Source organism: Lissotriton helveticus, chromosome 8 (assembly GCF_964261635.1).
Source record: "Lissotriton helveticus chromosome 8, aLisHel1.1, whole genome shotgun sequence".
NCBI lineage: Eukaryota > Metazoa > Chordata > Amphibia > Caudata > Salamandridae > Lissotriton > Lissotriton helveticus.
In genome coordinates this window covers 1,309,365,665-1,309,384,563 of record NC_136069.1, presented here as the reverse complement: position 1 = coordinate 1,309,384,563, position 18,899 = coordinate 1,309,365,665, and the positions used below count along the sequence as shown (strand labels likewise).

At 42.8% G+C, this 18,899-nt stretch overlaps 1 pseudogene; it reads right to left on the bottom strand.

Moving 5' to 3' along the window:
* Positions 1-269: 269 nt before the first annotated feature.
* LOC144773888 (uncharacterized) overlaps positions 270-18,899 on the bottom strand; it is a 70,966-nt pseudogene continuing 52,336 nt past the window's right edge.

Sequence of the window (18,899 nt, the reverse complement as noted above, 5' to 3'; positions counted from 1 at the left end):
TCAAATATTTAATGGCAACCTCATAATTATGCAAGAGTTCACCAACAGCAAAATGCCTTGAAAGCCACCACACTCCATTCAGTAGCCAAAAGGAGATTGCTTCACATTGAGTGACCAAAGCAATTTTGTCCAGCATGGACTTTCTTACAGGAGACCGGGAGAACACAGTGTAGACATTCCTCAATAACGTCTCCATTTCCCTGATCATCAGCGCTTTTTTCCAGGCATCATAAACTCCCAAATCTCCTCGGTGCTCAACACAGTGCTGCTCAACTAGACGGGGAATGGATTGTTTGAGGCGGGTGGCACCACCATTGTTCTTTCCCAGCATCATGATGCACCATCTGAAGGAAACATGACCATTTTCATAAGGTCCAGTTTACTGGCAGTGTAGAAGTCTATTACAGCTCTAGTGATAGCTTCGGCATTACATGTACTCAGTTACTATTCCACCAAACACTGTTTTGTGCTCTGTTGATGTTACAGATCGGAACTTGAAGTAGAGGATGAGAATTTTTGTAACTGAAATATTAGCGCTCTCATCAATTATCAATGTGTGATATTGAGCACTGCGAAGTTCTGCCATTGCGTCAGAGAGTTTCACGATGTGGATGGCCTCCAAAAACTCAAAGGCATAGTTCTTGCTCCTCCAGCTGTCTAGTATCTTCACATACAATGCAAGGTAGTCATGGATGTCTTGAACAGACAACATTGAAGCGCTCATCTTGACCTCTAGCAACACATTGTTGATGAGAATCTTTATCTCTTCAGGAAGGGATCTTTGCCGTTCAACCACTTCTAGTCTGATTGCTCTGTCACTGGCAGTTTCTGTCAGCATGGTGCACACTCCAAAACCCAGCCTGTCAGCAGCACTTTTGTTTCTTAGGGTCACCAAAGCAGATTCATGAACTTTGCTAGATAGATGGCGTTTCAAGTAGTCCAGCTTCCAGCCATCACTCCATTTCTTCCCAGTAGAAAAGTCCCCTTCAATCTTTGCTTCGGCACATGCTTTGCAATCAGGCCTACATCTGGGTTGTAGTGAAATTGCTCTCCCAGTTGTACGCAAACCTTGCACAGTGACTTCTGTGTCTCAATCTCCGCAATTTCTTTCATCCATTGTTCTTTGAACACAAGACAGCATTTCTTTCTTTGTGGTGAAGCACTGCGCTCTGCAGAAGTGACATTTTGGTGGCAATCAGTCTGAGCCTACTATTCCGCAAAGGCTGCAAAAAAAGGAATATTTGCTAAAGTTGGTTCTTATGTTCATGAATGCAATCTGTCTGACAGTTTCTGTGCTATCTCTAAGTAAACGTACCAAGTAATTACTGTAGTATGGCCTAAGGCCTGCTTTGCGTGCATGTTATGTTAGCATGGCTTATTAGAAGTTTAAACGCCATTTTACCTTTTGCTGCTTTTGCACACGACACTACATAGCTGTTTTTATAAGTTAGCCTTCATGAAGGTCTACACATGAGAAAAGTTTTTGTTTTCGACATCTCTAGACTTACATCGTGCCCTTAGTCTACACAGTGAGTGCTGAAGCCGTCAAGGGTATCAAAACACGTTAGCTGTTTTTCGACATGTTCGAGTAATGCTTTCTAGACACAACAATTTGGCAGCTGTAAGCAAACTAAGATTCTGGCGCCCTGATTATCACACACTTGCCATGATTTCACACACTTGAAAGATTTTCCATTTCCAGGGATGCAGAGAGCTTTGGCTGATCTGAATGTGATTTACTCTTACTGAGCGGAAAGGTAATGGGGTCCCCCTAACAAGCCTAAGAGACCTTCTTTAGTTTATAATACACAGTTCCTATATAGGGAGGGTGTTAAAACTAAGGGCTATAAGACCTGTTTTCACCATCATTGTAATATGATTTCTCCTTTTGTATTTTATGGAATTGTAACAATGCTGACCATAATATTTTTAATCATATGTCTGCTTATGTTGGCTAAGTTACTGCATTTGAGAACACGTTGTTAAAATAAATATTTTAACCTTACCGTGCCTCCTCATTACTCCTGTTGTGGACTAGTATGAGAGTATAACGAAAGAGTGTTCTCACTTCCCACAGTTCCTGAGTTCGTACTAAGTCACATGTTCTAGGTTGTCTAATCATTGGTTCCTTTGCTATAGGACGAAGAGCTAATGTGACACTGATGCTAGCTGGTTGGGGTTTTTCTAGGTACTGAGGTGAGTTTCTGGTACACCACAATTCACTGATGTCCTAGGTCTCTGTGCACAGTTCGGTGTGTGAGCAGGATCCTTGCAACATTACCTGGACCTTTCTGTTTGTTCTCACACCGTCCGTCCAACTCTGTATGCGTACTGTCTGTAATGCCTGCAATGGAAGAAAAGATGGTTAAAACAGGTTGTTGGTTTATAATCTACCAGATGCACTGCAAGTCAGGTCTACCAGATCATTAACTGGTCTGTCTGCCCGTTCAAATTTAGGTGTAACACTGTCTGCAATAGAAAAAAATAATGGTTACAGCACAGGGTTATGTTCCAATATACCAGATGCACCACAAGGAAAAACGACCAAATAATCTGGTCTTTCTACTTGTAGTCACATCTGCCCTTTCTAATAGATGAATAGCACTGTCTAAGAAGCCTGAAAAAGAAGAAAGAATTGTTGAAATACGTTATTATATTATAGTATACAAGGTTCCAAATAATTACCTTGTCTGTCTGCTTCTACTCACATGTGATTTTTCTAATCTATGAGCAGCACTGTCCGAGATGCCTACAAATGAAGAAAAGGTGATTAAAGGATGTTGTTTCAAATTAGAGAGAGACCCCCTCCAACCAGGGGAATAGGGTACTTTAACAGTAAAAGAAGTTGTCCCTTGGCATATGTGGTAAATAAAATAATTACCCTGGCATAATTTCTAGGCATTAACAATTAGCATGTATCAAATGAGAGGCAGAGAGTCCGTGGTGTCCAAGTTAAAAGGGCTTTATTCCAATAACTCGAGTTAAGGGAGAATCTGTTCCATCACCACTGAGGTTCAGGAAGGGTCTTCTAACATTTCATAACAAATGAAAAACATATATACATTTTGTCTTGTACATAGGGCGCAGGAAGGAAGGCTCGAGGCAGAGCATGACAAAAAGAGATAAGAGCATGTGGGCGTGCATGAGGGTGTACACTTGATGAGTCACAGGTGGGTGATAGGTGGCTGACTAAATAGAGGAGGAGTTACATGGCAGGCTGGAACTTTGCCCTACTTGTGCACGCAATTTGAGAATGACGTGCAATTGACGTGTAACTGGGAGGAGAGCTGACTTTAAGTCTAGTAGAGAAGCCTTCAGTGTCAGGGCGACCAGCACATCTGGTACTATCTGATACCTTGATATCTTGAGTCGGGGATGTATTATCTGAAGAAAAGGTTATTCATCGCTAAGAATCAGAAAAAGCATATATTTCTTCGTTCATTACATGGGGCTGTGAGCTTTTTACAGATGCAAGTACTGTAATTTCATTTAAACAGAGACATTTAAACAGAGAAAAGCTGGGCCCTATCTCAGCAGACGGGTTCTGTTTACCTTTTTCACCGGGCATGCAGATAACTGTTAAGCAAAATATACTGTCTTGGCAGACCTCGCTGGGTTTCTTTCGGCTGAGCTAGAAGCATGCGAGGTCAGAGATAGTAACTGCAGCCTTCAGTGTGTCAGGAGTTATGAAAACACTAATTCAGGGACTGGTGGTTCAGACTGAACCACAAAAAGGGTTCATCGTGATTTATTAAAAAGTGCACCATGCAAATACATGGGATTTATGCTAACTTAACATTTCTTACATGGGAGACTTTATGACTGGCATCCTAATGCAGGACGTAAATGCAGAGGCCTTGTGATTCAGGCCACCACGGGAAAAACACATGCATGACATGCACATATATGTAACATATGTAACATAGGGTACACGTGGGGGGCATCTTGGTCAGGCAAAATTTCATTTTCCTCATTCCCTCCTTGTCCCCTACGTAACCCTTTAGGATACATCTATATTCATGAGACCGTATAGTTGATCATACAGCATCATTTGTTCGTCCTTAACCCTTTGTATACTTGGATGTGGAACACATGCAGTTGCACAAAGGCCGCAAATGGCCGGGCCACACTGCAGACAGAGACAGCAACCAAATATCATGAGTAGGTCTAATGGCAGACTGCTCCTGGGTCAAGTTCGCCAGGGCAGACGCAGTCACATTCACTACTGCTTCAAGAGTTCTTGTTAATTTGCGTATCAGTTTACTGTTTTGGACGGGACCTATGAAGAAGAAGAATCCTTTGTTGAAATCTGTATATTGCTCCCAAGCTGTTTCAGTCTGATCAATCCCTGAGGCATCTGTCTCTCTCTTTACTCTAACATGTTCCAGTCGTGAATCTCTATGATAATGGGGTGGGGCCAAGAATACAGGTGGCAATAAGAATGCTATATAACAAGTCCCACCCCAGTCTAAGGGCAGATGTACATAGGCTGTCTGACCGCAAATGAAATAGGTATGGCGTGATGTTTTGAAAGAAGAAAGTCCTTCATCATTAAACACTACTACAACTTTACACTCGCTGTGTCCCATATGTACTGAGCCTTTCTTATTAACACATAAATCACCTTTTGCTGGTAGAACTGAAATAAACGGTGGACCTGTATTTTGCTTGGGCTGCACATTTGACATTATAAAATTAACGGATGCATTTCCCTGCTCGTACTCTTCATTCTCTAGATCGGTTCCCTTCCTTTGGGGGAATCCGTCTTTGTCTGGAAAACATGCTTCATTCATTACTTTATTCAGGTTTCCATATATCCAGCCACCTGGATAAGCTATGTACTTTCCATCTATTGAGGTCATTAAGGCAAACCATGCTCCACATGAACCATTGTGTGAGAACGGTAGAGGATAGAAGGGCAGAACTCCCTTCGCCTTTTGATAAAGTGGCAGTTGGCTAAATGTATGCTCTATGGTGCTGTTACTGGAAGAGTGTATATGTGGGGAAATAGGAAAGAAAGCATGTAGTAATAAACTGACACAGATTATATCAATGCACAGAATAAAAGGAATGATCAAATTAACTATACATCTACTGCATAATAACTTGCAGTATTTTTCTCTCATGTTTCTTTTCTTACTATTCTCGTATGTGATCTTATACATGTCAGAAATCTTAGTCTAACTGATTCACCACCGAGTGGACTTAGACAATTAAACTACGTCTGACTTACTAGATATTAACTTAGATTTATACTCCTGCTGTGGAGTTTTTTCTAGCAAAGGCGGCGCAAAGTTTGTATTGTCCTTATCGTTTATCAAAGTTCCAGATTGTCCAAAGTACTTTTTGCAATGCTGGGCGTGTATCCACCCCTTGCGTCCCTCCACCTTCACTGCGGTCCTCGTGGTTAGTAGCACCAACTTCGGCGTCTTCCAACGTGGCTGAAGGGGGCTTGATCGATCAAAGTTCCGGACACATATAAAATCCCCAGGGACAATGGCGTGTTCCTTGACCTGGGTGTTGTCAGGGAAGGCGGCAGCAACCTGTGAACGACAAGAGAGTAGTGCAGACATCAAGGAAGCCAGGTAATCTGTCAGCATGTTACTGTCAACATCAGTTATCTTTTTTGGTATAGGCGTACCCCACATATTTGGCGGTCTTCCGAAGACTACTTCATACGGGGATAGGCCTGTTCTGGAATGAGCTACCATACGCATGTAAAAGAGGGCAACCGGCATGGCCACCATCCAATCCACGCCTTTTTCTGTACATATCTTGGCAAGTTTTGTTTTGAGTGTCTGATTATGTCTTTCTACAAGGCCTGCTGCTTCTGGGTGTCTTACACAATGGAATTTCCAAGTATATCCTAACAGAAGAGACACTTGTTTCATTAATTCAGAGGAGAATGGCTGACCGTTATCAGAATAGACGACCCGAGGCAATCCATACCTGGGGAAGTACTCGCGCACTAATTGCCTGGCTGTTGTCACAGCAGTATAATCTGGAACTGGATATGCTTCTGTCCATCTAGATAGTGCACACACAATTACCAAGACATATTTGTAACCTCTACATCTGTTCATTTGGATATAATCAATCTGGAGGACCTCAAAAGGGTGGTCAGGAGGATGAAATCCGCCTTGTTCCACCGGAATGCCTTTACCTGGATTGAACTGACAACAGATCATACATGTTCGTACTTTTTGCTTCGCTGCTGCACGCATGTGCTTGTTAAACCAAATGTTCTGTAAGCTGTCTAGCATTGCCTTTTCTCCTAAGTGTGCTGGACTATGTGCTGTGTTTATGATTACTTGTACCATAGAATCTGGAAGAAACCATGTGCCTTTTCCCTTAGTCATCCAACCTTGGTCAGTCTGGACCCCTCCTTGTTCAGTCCATTTCTTTATCTCATCTGCAGTGGCATGTGTCTGTATGTCGAGTACATCTTGAGTGGGATCCCTGACTGTCATACATGTTGTCAGTAATGGTACCTCTGTCCTTGTCGTGTCTGTTGGTGTCTGGGCTGTCTGGGCTGTAAGTTTAGCTGTTCGGTCTGCCAGGTCATTACCCTGGGAAATGGTGTCTGTAACTTTGGTGTGAGCTTTGCACTTCAGGATAGAAATGGCTGTAGGTAAATGTATGGCTTCTAACAGGGCTTGAATAAGCTGGCCGTGCTGAATCTTGGTCCCATGGGAGGTCAAGAAACCTCTCTCCCTCCAAAGTACCCCGAAATCATGAACTACGCCAAAGGCATATTGTGAATCAGTATAAATGTTTACTTTCAAGTGCTTAGCTCTTATGCAGGCTTGTGTCAGAGCGATGAGCTCTGCTGCTTGTGCTGATAGTGTGTCTATTTTCTGTGTCTCTATGACTTTAGTAGCAGTGGTCACAGCATAAGCTGCTACTAATTCTCCTGCACTTGTTCTCATGCATGATCCGTCTACATAGAGCGTTAAGTCTGGGTCTGGAAGTGCAATATCTGTCAGGTCTTGTCTTGGTTTCGTCACTATATTCATTACTTCCACACAGTCATGTGGTGGTGCATTTACTGTACTTGAGGGCAAAAGTGTTGCAGGATTCAGAATATTACAACGTCTGATCTCTATGTGTGGTTGAAATAATGTCAGTTCATATCCTGTCAGTCTTGCTACAGTCAAATGTTGTGTCTGTGTCCTGTTTAAGAGAACCTCCACTGCATGTGGAACCTGTACTGTCAGAGGGTGTCCCAGCACTATCGAGTCACTTTGTCTTATGGCTAGGGCTGTTGCTGCAACTGATTTCAGGCACGCAGGCAGAGCCTGGGCCACTGGATCTAGGGTACTAGAAAAACAAGCGCAAGGCTTGTGTTTTCCTGCTTGATCTTGTGTGAGGACAGATAACGCTGTTCCATCTCGTTCAGTTACGAAAAGCATAAAAGGTTTACTGTAGCTTGGAGTCGCTAAAACTGGCGCTTGACATAATGCTCTTTTTAATTCCTCAAATGCCAAGGTGTGTTCTTGTGTCCAAGGGAGGACAGTCGGAGTGGCTGCCTCCTGTGTAGTTAACTGTATGAGTGGTTTGGCTAGATATGCATACTGGGGAATCCATTGCCTACAGTAAGAAGTGAGGCCAATAAATGCACGTACTTCTTTCTGTGTCTTGGGCTGTGAAAGGTTAGAAATTAACTGTATGCGTTCTCGTGTTAGTTGTCTACCCTCATTGGAAAGTAAGTGTCCAAGGTACACCACTTGCTTTTCACAGAATTGCAACTTCGAAGGGGACACTTTATGTCCCTTATCAGCCAGAAAATGTAAAACTGTCAGTGATTCATTCTCGCATTCTTTTTCTGAACGTGCTGTAATTAGGATGTCATCTACGTACTGTAGTAGAGCAGTGTTGGGAGGCATGTGAACACTGTCTAGCTGTCTTTTTAATGCTTGACTGTAAATGCTAGGGCTTTCTGTAAAACCTTGAGGAGCTCTTGTAAACACAAAGCTATGCCCTTTTAAACTAAATGCAAACAGATATTGGCTATCTGGATGAATGGGAACACTAAAGAAAGTGTTCTTTAAGTCTATGACAGTGAAGAACGTGGCCTCAGAATCAATGGCAGTCAGTAATGAAGAAATGTCTGGAACCACTGGATATTGTGGTACTACACATTTGTTCAATTCTCGTAGGTCAATAATCAGTCGGTACACTGGCAGTACACTAGGGTCAGATCGTTTAAGGATAAGGATGACAGGTGAGTTACATACATTTGAGTCAGTCTCCACCACTACTCCTCGTGCAATAAGTTTGTCAACTAATTTCAATAAGGCTGTTTCGGCGTCAGGTGGTAACTTGTATTGTCTAATGCGTGGAAGCACTACTCCTGCTTTGAGTGTGACATGGTGTGGCGTTATGTCCATGTAACCTACGTCAGTCGGTCCTTGTGCCCATAGTGTCTGTGGCACATTCTTGAGTCTGTGGTCAAAATCAGTCAGTACATAATGTCCTTTAAAATCACGTAAGAACAGGCGTACTCCTTCTGGAGAGCAGCAGATAACTGCTCCTAGATCTTTTAATGTCTTCATACCAAGTAAGTTTTCTGGACATGACTTAGTAAGTAGCAAGTCAGTGGTACGTGACAGTGGACCAACCCCTAGGGAAACTGGTTTTGATACTTCATTAACAATAGGCTTTCCTGAAAATCCCAGGGAAACATTCTGTGAGCCTGAGAGAGGTGCCCCTGGAACCTCGTCATGACTGATGGTAGTTCTGCTCGCCCCTGTGTCAATCAGAAATTTTCGGTCTTGTCCTAATACACGACTATGTACATACGGACCCTCTTGATCTACAGGAACCTCAATAAGGGGCAAGCCTACTTCCCTCTCAAGGCTGTTTCATGAGAACTGTTGATATTCTGGATAGTCAGACTGTGTGTACTGATACATTTGTGGTGTGGCATTAACAGGCGGTGGTGGAGGATAATTCGCTACTGTCTGTTGTGTGTTCTGTGGCGTGCTATTCTGTCTAGGAGTGTATTGTCGTTCTTTTGTCTTGCCTGTAGCTATATTGTGTTTCAGGACAGTACATTCATTTACATAGTGACCTGGTTGTTTGCAATAATTACAGTTCCCTTTGACAGGTGTCGTGTTATTTCTGTTCTTATTTGCTGGTACCGTCTGGGCAACCAGCACCTTCATTTTCGTCTCTTTCATGCGTCTCTTTTCCTGATCCTGCTCTTCTCTAATTCTGTTCTGATGATATTGTAACATCTGTAACATTTGTGAAGGGCTGTTTGCTTGCCAAGTACTCTCAACCTTCAGTACTCTATTCTTGATCTGGGGTAAGGAATTCTCAACTAATTTGCTCACAAAAAGATGTGGAAATGACTCGCTACCAGGCTTAAGGCCACTATTAATAGTAAAACATTTCTCAAATCTAGAATAGAAATCACTTGTGTCCTCTTCTTGCTTTTGTTTACAGGCTGAAATAGCATCCCAGTCTTCCTTTTTCGTAATCAATAATCTCGGTAAAACTTGTATCAGGAGTTCAGGCAGTTCTCTAGCTTTTTCCCCAAGACCAACTCCAGGGAGCCTGCCTTTTTCTTCTGTTTCCAGTGCATCCCAGCTTAACTTTTTCTCGCCTACCTCCCAGTCTTTTTCCTTAAGCTTTTCATAAATCCCAGCAGGCAACAGTACTTTCAATAACTTCCGAATGTCATCGTACGTATAATCTCCTATGCGGAGGATGTCTTTTAATTCTCGGTGAAACCCCCCTGGGTCTTCATCATGACAAGGCAGCATCTTTTTCATTTCTAAGATTTCTATTTTTGTTAAGGGGGTGTAAACATACACCCGTTGCAACACATTGTCCGCGTCTTTGACGGGATGTACTTCTCGTAGGGGGTTCTGTCTGTCTATGTGTAAGTTATTTCTGCCGTGGTGTGAGACTGGAGGCATGCATGTAGTCAGAGAATCTATGTACTTATGTCGTTGATCCAGAATAACATTAATTAATTCGGTACCTAAACCTGACCATCTGTCTAGTAAAATGTCGTCTAGAAATTTATGCAAGTGACCAGGATCAGAATATTGACTTTCATACAACGTTATCAAGTGTTGGACCATGTAAATACCAGCCAAACGCTGTTCGTTCGGTGGAAGGCTTAAGAAAGCCTGAGCCACTATATCACTGTTATATATATCAGAATTAGACACCCACTGGGTGGCTGACCGGGCCAATTCAATTTCGTGTGAGGTGGGAGGTCTCTCACTCCCTATCCGTTTTTTCAGGACTTGTTCAGTAGCTTGGAACAGATTTTCAAGGGAATATCTTTCTTTTATAGCTGGCCCTTGTTTACAGTAGTCAAGACATTTGGGTCTGTCAAACTGTCGCGCTTTTCCTACATAATTCATTTTGTCTTTTGGCTCATCTACTTCTTCTGTTGATAACTCACCATTCTCATCAGACTCTTTTCTGTTTCTCTCTATTATTTCCTTTCGTATTTTCTTGCACATGGCATCTATCTGTCCCTGTTTATCATGTCTACCGGCATCTATGTGCTTGCTCCATTCTATCAAGCCTTGTTTTACATCTCCGTCTCCTTCGTCTTGTTCCCTGATCAGGCAGTTAATAATAAAACGTAGGATATGGTTCCTAACCCCTACCTTTCTTTGTGCCATGGCTTGTGCTATACTATCTGGTCCCTCCCCCGTTCAAATAAAACGGTACATTTTATCTAGGTGTTCTTTCATGTCTGGTAATGTCTCTAGATATGCAACGGCTTGTCTTAGTCTTATTGAAATCACAAGCATTGAACCCTTTCCTGGTTCTGGATCAAATATACACTGTGGAATTGCTACATCTACAGTAGGCACCCCTCCCACTGCCCCGGGACCTACGTCATCTTTTACTAGCTGCTGCTGAAGTTGCTGGAGCTGATCTGCTGGTGGGAGTGGAGGGAAACCTGCATTAACGTAGTCCGGAAGGGAATCGTCTAGATACGAGGAAATGAACGCCTCTGATGCTGTCGGCTTTACTCTACGTTCTCTATATGGTACAGGTGGTGGCGTTCGCGACCTACTGGGTCTCTCTGAGGTGGTCACTCTAGCTAGTTCTTCAACCAGGACGGGATAAATACCAGTAATGACGGCATTTCTTTCTCTATCAGTCTGTTCTGTTTTGACCCGTTCCCCCTCCTCCCGTAGTTCTTTTTCTTTGGCTTTTTCCCCTGCTTGTCTAGTTCTATCTGCTTTATTCAATTCTTTCTCTGTTCTCCTATGTGACTCTTTGCGCCACAATTCGATGGCATCTTTCTGAGAGGGTCTTGACTTCTTTTTCCATAGCGCTTCTTCCACCCTCATAATGCATTCAGGATCCCATGTTCCCGAGACAGGCCATCTATACTTTTCCTCCAGGTCCTTTGTATAGTTTACCCATAAATCTAAAAACAAAATGGCGTCTAATACATGCTTATTATACATATAATGACCAGGTGTGTCTCTAGGCGGGATGTTAACTGACTCTTCTAGTATGCCTTTTCTGGTCCCTATCTGACGCAATTTTTAAAACAGTGGCATGTTTGAAACCAATATTCACAAAATAGACTGAAACAATCAACAATCATTCACACACAAACAAATATTAAACACTAAAACAGTTACAACCTAAACTGATACAGAGAGCTAAACATGTACTTGAAAAACTTTATGCACTGGAATACAGTACAACCATACCGGTCTCAAAAATGAGACACGTCTTGACCCTTTTCACGAATAACGTGAACCCGTCTTTACCGTTTCCACGTTTAACCGTGGATCCGTTTTGACCGTTTTCATATAAAATGAACCCGTCTTGAAACTTTATGCATTCCCCATAGTGGTACTCACCGGGAAGCAGGACTTGAAACTTGAAGGCCTCGGACTTCTACGCATGCGCCTCGGAACAGGTGGACCTCTGGAGACCTCGGACCTTGCTCTCTCACGGGTTGGGCTCTGGATGGGATGATCCGCGATCCTCACCGCCTCGTGTGGACGCCTGGTCGCAGTCCGTCCTCCTCCTGGGCCTGAGGGAGTAGCGGGAAATCCCGATGGCGTGTACACTTTAAAGTCCGTCACGGCTGTGGAAGGGGGCAAAGGCTGGACCTACGTCGCCGGCGCGTGGAGAAAGGGATAGTCCCTATTCGAGCGCCAAATTAATGTGGTAAATAAAATAATTACCCTGGCATAATTTCTAGGCATTAACAATTAGCATGTATCAAATGAGAGGCAGAGAGTCCGTGGTGTCCAAGTTAAAAGGGCTTTATTCCAATAACTCGAGTTAAGGGAGAATCTGTTCCATCACCACTGAGGTTCAGGAAGGGTCTTCTAACATTTCATAACAAATGAACAACATATATACATTTTGTCTTGTACATAGGGCGCAGGAAGGAAGGCTCGAGGCAGAGCATGACAAAAAGAGATAAGAGCATGTGGGCGTGCATGAGGGTGTACACTTGATGAGTCACAGGTGGGTGATAGGTGGCTGACTAAATAGAGGAGGAGTTACATGGCAGGCTGGAACTTTGCCCTACTTGTGCACGCAATTTGAGAATGACGTGCAATTGACGTGTAACTGGGAGGAGAGCTGACTTTAAGTCTAGTAGAGAAGCCTTCAGTGTCAGGGCGACCAGCACATCTGGTACTATCTGATACCTTGATATCTTGAGTCGGGATGTATTATCTGAAGAAAAGGTTATTCATCGCTAAGAATCAGAAAAAGCATATATTTCTTCGTTCATTACATGGGGCTGTGAGCTTTTTACAGATGCAAGTACTGAAATTTCATTTAAACAGAGACATTTAAACAGAGAAAAGCTGGGCCCTATCTCAGCAGACGGGTTCTGTTTACCTTTTTCACCGGGCATGCAGATAACTGTTAAGCAAAATATACTGTCTTGGCAGACCTCGCTGGGTTTCTTTCGGCTGAGCTAGAAGCATGCGAGGTCAGAGATAGTAACTGCAGCCTTCAGTGTGTCAGGAGTTATGAAAACACTAATTCAGGGACTGGTGGTTCAGACTGAACCACAAAAAGGGTTCATCGTGATTTATTAAAAAGTGCACCATGCAAATACATGGGCTTTATGCTAACTTAACATTTCTTACATGGGAGACTTGATGACTGGCATCCTAATGCAGGACGTAAATGCAGAGGCCTTGTGATTCAGGCCACCACGGGAAAAACACATGCATGACATGCACATATATGTAACATATGTAACATAGGGTACACGTGGGGGGCATCTTGGTCAGGCAAAATTTCATTTTCCTCACATACTATTCTTGCGTAGGACAAACCTAAATGTTTATCTCAGACTACTCAATAGGCCCACTAGATCCCCTTGAGGACCTTACCTATCTTATATACTTATGCAACAAAAATTGTAGTTCATTTATTTTATTGTAAAAAAGTTCATCCAAATACACTCTAATGTTAAAAACAAATCATTATACACATATAAAAAAAAAAACAATTTTCTAACACATTCATTGAATACAGTTTTTCCTATACAATATCACATAAAATTGAATTAAAAAACAATTAATACATATTATATCCAGGTGAAAAAAACAAGAAATACCAAAAAAAGGCTCTTTGCTTTTTTACAAGACGACCGACGTGGTAGGAGAAACTGATATTTGCGTGGGACACGGGATACTCCATGCTTGTTTATACAACGGACCAAGCATTAAGACAAACAAGACCTGTCCCCGCAAATTCGAAACCTACAGAAGCACATCACTAGGGAGCACATGTATAGTATAGAATAGAATAGTATGCCAAGGGACAACTTCTTTTACGATTAAAGGATGTTGCCATCTTGCAGTGTACCAGGTGTGTTGTATTCCGCTTTAGGTGTCCGTATATAGGTTTTCCTGATACATGTCCTTATATGGGCACAATTTGCATTGCCTTATATAGGCATAATATCCCAGTCCTTATTTAGGCATTAGCCATGCTATTCAAATACAGGCCTGGGCACCTACATCCGGCCACCCCCAACGTCACAACATGTTCTTAGAAACCAGACCCTTAAGCTGTTGGGAGTTTCCCTAGCCCAGGATTATTGATTTCTCCAAGAACTCATTTATTATGCATGAACCGCTATACCCCGGCCTAAGGGCTCATTCATGACGTCTTCCTCTGCCCGACTTCACTTCAGTGCTAACATTCCTAAGCAACTTCCAGGTATAAATATATCTTCCCTTACCTTGGCAAAGTACGGCTCGATTTGGCTGCACTCGCCACGGCATGTAAGGAGGAGACCTCGACTTAGAGGAGCCCGTGTCCCGGCCTGACACACTGACAAGACGCTGTCATCGTCATCCCTGCTCACAGAGAATCCAGCTTCCAGTGTGCTGCCTCTCTTCACGTGGTGTTAGAGTTCAAGACCCGGAAAGATATTCCAACCTCTCTCATTCTAAGGTATGGAGCTGACTAGAACCTAGAGGGACTCTTGGCATGCAAACTTGGCATGCAAACTTGGCATACAAACTTAGCATACAAACTATAGCATACCATACTATAGACTACAGCACCTACTTCTTACCTTGTACTACACTTAGGTTAGGTACACTGGGGTAGAACTAGTTAGAGAACGCATCGTATGAGTACTCACATTTTTAGCCAGTGTTATTTATGTATATTTATATGAATATGTGTCATAGCTAAAAGACAACGCTACTGCAGTATTATCTCTTTCTACTGCTTACTCTGCACATAATATATCTTGCATACTGTCTTATGATTGTAACAGCACATATCTCTTTCACGAGAAATAAGACTGTTCAATAAATTCTTTTTATTGAAACGCCTGTCGACTCTTTCTGTGTAACTCTGCAGAATATAAGCAAGCACATTTAGCTGACTGAAACTGTTATCTATTGGTTCCACGATTCTGAGAGTGTTCCGATTCTAAAGGGAAACAAAGTTGTCATGTTTATGCGGTTGCTAGAAATTACTCCCTTCTTGTTTACAAGGAGTTTCTAGTGGCCTCTGAGTTAGCTGGCACACAAAGTAATTAAGTATAATAGACTCGATAGGGGCATACTGACCTCAGTCCTATGCCAAACCTATAGTGTACAGTATTCCAAAGTGCAGAGCCTATTAGGGAAATAGGAACTACACTACAGGTGCACCACAACAGAAATCTGCTAAATACCTTGTATTTCTGCTTCTACTCACGTGTGCCTTTTCAGTTATTTGTAGTGGTTCAAGATGCCTGCAAAAGAAGAAATAATGAGTAAAGCACCTGATTATGTTTTGATGTCTCAGGTGCACCACAAGGAAAACTAGAAAAAACAAGCAATGAATAACCTGTGCTTTCTGCTACTACTCCGGCCTGCCTCTTTTAATCTATGAGTATAGTTTCTGAGATGCCTGCAACAGAAGAGAAGGTGGTTTACAGTTGGGGACAGCATGTTGCCATATTATAATGTGCCAGGTAACCCAGAAGGGGGATCTACCAAATATTCGGCCCATTCAACTCTATAACTTGCACTACCTGTAAATAGAAGAAAAGGTGCGGATCATGAAATTGATTTATCTAGAGACCCCATATTCCACCTGGAACATCTACATAAATACCTGGTCTTCGTGGGTACTCACGCCTGCCTGTTCAAATCCAAATGTTTACCATCTACAATTGTAAAGAAGATATTTAGCATAGGTTATAGAAGTTATAAACACAATGTGCATGAGGCTCCACTAGAAAAAGCAAGTGAAGAGTTACCTGTGGTTTCAGTTTAGACGAACTCAGGTGAGTGGTCACATGGTTCCATATTATCATCCGTTTAAAAACCTACATTATGTATTAGACCTTCCTTCAGTGATACAGCCTTTACAGGCATCGAGAGATATGCTTGCCTACTCGCTATGAGTAATCAGATTTTAGCTGCATGAGCTATTTTATGGCCTACTGACCCGGTCTGGTGAGCTGACAAAAAGCAAGAGTTCTGTTCATTTAGAAAGGGAATGAGCAATAAAGGTGCATTTAAATTGTGTTTTTAGCCTGTCACATTTGCTGTGGTGTCAAAGACAGAAGTCCAATGCCAGCGTATGTCTTCTTACAATCTGCTGCTTATTTTATCCTGTAGACTGTTGGTTCCATTTCTGTTTCTGACTGCAAAGTTAGAGGATTTAGTAAAGTGAACTGTCTGACAATCGTGCTGTTCAGGGAGTGTGAAATGAAAGGCTGTAGGATATCAGTTTTTTTAAATAACACAACATTTAAATAGCTCGTAAATGAACTGTACAAATATTTTGAAATGTACTTCAGTAGTTTCGAAAGCACATTTTTTGTACATCTGTGTGATGGAAACAAATATTTTAATAGGATCAAAACACATTAGAACACTTTACTTGGCGATGTGCAAATGATAAACCTGAAATCGTACTGCGTAAGTGGTTGGGGTGGGCAAACTAGGAATTTCATGGAGATGGGTGGGCCATATAGGAGCTTTCAATTCTAACACCCAGTATTTAATGTAATGCCCCATTTCCCTGCAATGGTACACAGGGAGTTGTGCCCAAAAAATACCAACTCCTTCAGGCAGACATTAACAGGGAGACATGTTTTTATTTCTCCTAACTTTGCAGGTTATTATGGTAAAATGGTAATAAAAGAAGTAAGTATGACATAACCACAAGTAGGCTTTGGAAATTGAAACTCTGTAAGGTGTGATATTTGAAATGTTTATGAATGTATCACAAATGTAACATGTGCTTTGTTTCTGGCATTTAACCTGAACAATGGTCGTCATCACCATTGTTGGACCTGGCCCTTTTTGCAGGGTCATCCCCAAACTTTTAGCCTTCTTCCTCAAATTTGCTAAAGTGCATATGCTCTATGTCTAAATTGTATTGGTAATTGATCTATCCATAATTGGCATATTTGATTTACTAGTATGTCCCGTGTAAAGTGCACCAGGTGTGCCTAGGGCCTATACATCAAATGCTACTAGTGGGCCTCTAGCACTGATTTTGCCACCAAACGAGTAGGCCTGCAAAACATGTCACAGACCTACCACTGCAGTATCTGTGAATGTAATTTTAACCTACCATAACATACCTGGCAAGTGCAAACTTTCCCTTTTACTGCATGTAACTCACTCCTAAGGTAGGCCCATGGTAGGTCCATGGGCAGGGTGCAGTGTATTTAAAAGGAAGGAGATGAACGTGTGTGTTTTACCTGTCCTAATAGCAAAATACTGTTAATTTCATCTTTAGGTCTCGCGCCTAGCATTGCAGTGCGCAGCAAGAGACATTTAGTGGGTAAAAATGGGGTTTCAGAAGCGGACCTAGGAATGGCACACGCACGAGGGTGTGCTTTTCCTTTTGTGGCACGCTATTGGGCTTTGCGTGCGTGTTCTTTACCAAGAGAGCACGCAATAGGCCAAAGGCGGGCTCATTGCTCCGCTCATGGCCTATTGGTGTCTATTACACGCACCGGCCATCATATGGTTTCAATTATCGTGCCCAGGCATGGGAGCGATAATTAAAACCACATGGCTCGCAGTGGCGCGTACGCGGGCACCACACTCGGGCTTGTTCTTTTTTTGGGGTCCATTTCTAAGGGAAGCAACTAAATGAAAGAAGCTGTGTTTTGTTCTACGCCACTTTCACTCCTCCCAGGATAGCGATGTTTATAAAACAAAGTCTACCTATTTTTATGTGGTTAGCAGACGGTGAAATCGTTAAACTTTACAGCAGACAACATTCGTTGCATATACATTGTCACCCATGGAGGTTGCTTTGGTCAGCGCCTGGCTTCCTTCCAGAATCGCCTGTAGCAGATACCTAGGTTGTGTTTGATTCTTCGGAAGGCAGATCTGCTCTTTAATTAAAGTCAACAGCAAGGACTTTTCAAAATCTGCAGGAAGACAACAGCAACCACAACAGGCACCACATTTCAGTGTTTTCAAGACCTGTTCTAAGTGAATGGGAGTAACCTTGATGACAGCAATGGGACTAGTTCTGATGACAATTAAAATAGCGCTGAAGATACCAATGGGACTAGTGCTCCTGACAAGAATGAGAATAGCACTGATGATAACAATGGGACTAGTGCCGATGCCAACAATGAGAATAGCACTGATGATAACAACTGATGGGTCCTCCTGAGCTAGAGTGGTGGGAGGAGTTGTCACTGACACCAGATTAGGGCTGTAACTGTCCTCACACAAAGCTGTCTCCACCCCCTGTAGTGTGTCTGGGGCCTGGACAGGGAGAGGCAGGGTATTGTACACTACAAAGACTTTCCTCTGAAGTTTGCCTACTTCAAAGGCAGAAAGGGGTATAAGTATTGGGCCTCTGAACCCCCAAATCACAAAGAAGAGGTGGATGCTATAGGAGGAAACTTTATCTCCATGAGGATCCGAGAAATGTAAATATTGCCCCAGGCCATAAGCCCAATGTCTCCAAACCCGATAATTCTGCTGCAGCATCAGCAGCTGCTGGCAACATTTAAATATGGCGGGGAGCGATGCCCCAAAAACTCACCATATGCATGTTGCCTTTGCTGAGGGTACGGCTGCTGTCTCTCTCTCTCCTCCTGGTGCTCTTCTCCATTGGCGGTGACTAGGGAGGAAGAGGAAGGACTTCCTCTCGTGTACAGCGCAAATCAAGCCAATCCTGGATTGGCTGGAGCAGGCTAACCCAGTGCTCATTTTGAGGTTGCAATCCCTCGGCTGTTTTTCAGCCTTGGAATTGCAGGCCCTTAAGTGCACATGTGAGATTGGCCACATGTGAGATTGGCCAGCTGTAGACAGCTGGCCAATCTCACATGTGGACTGGCAGGGGCTGAAGCAATAGTGCAACTGCACTAATCAGCCCCGCCCCCCTGCCCTCGCGCTGTACCAGCGCAAGCCTGTGACACATTAATAAAATGGCACTTT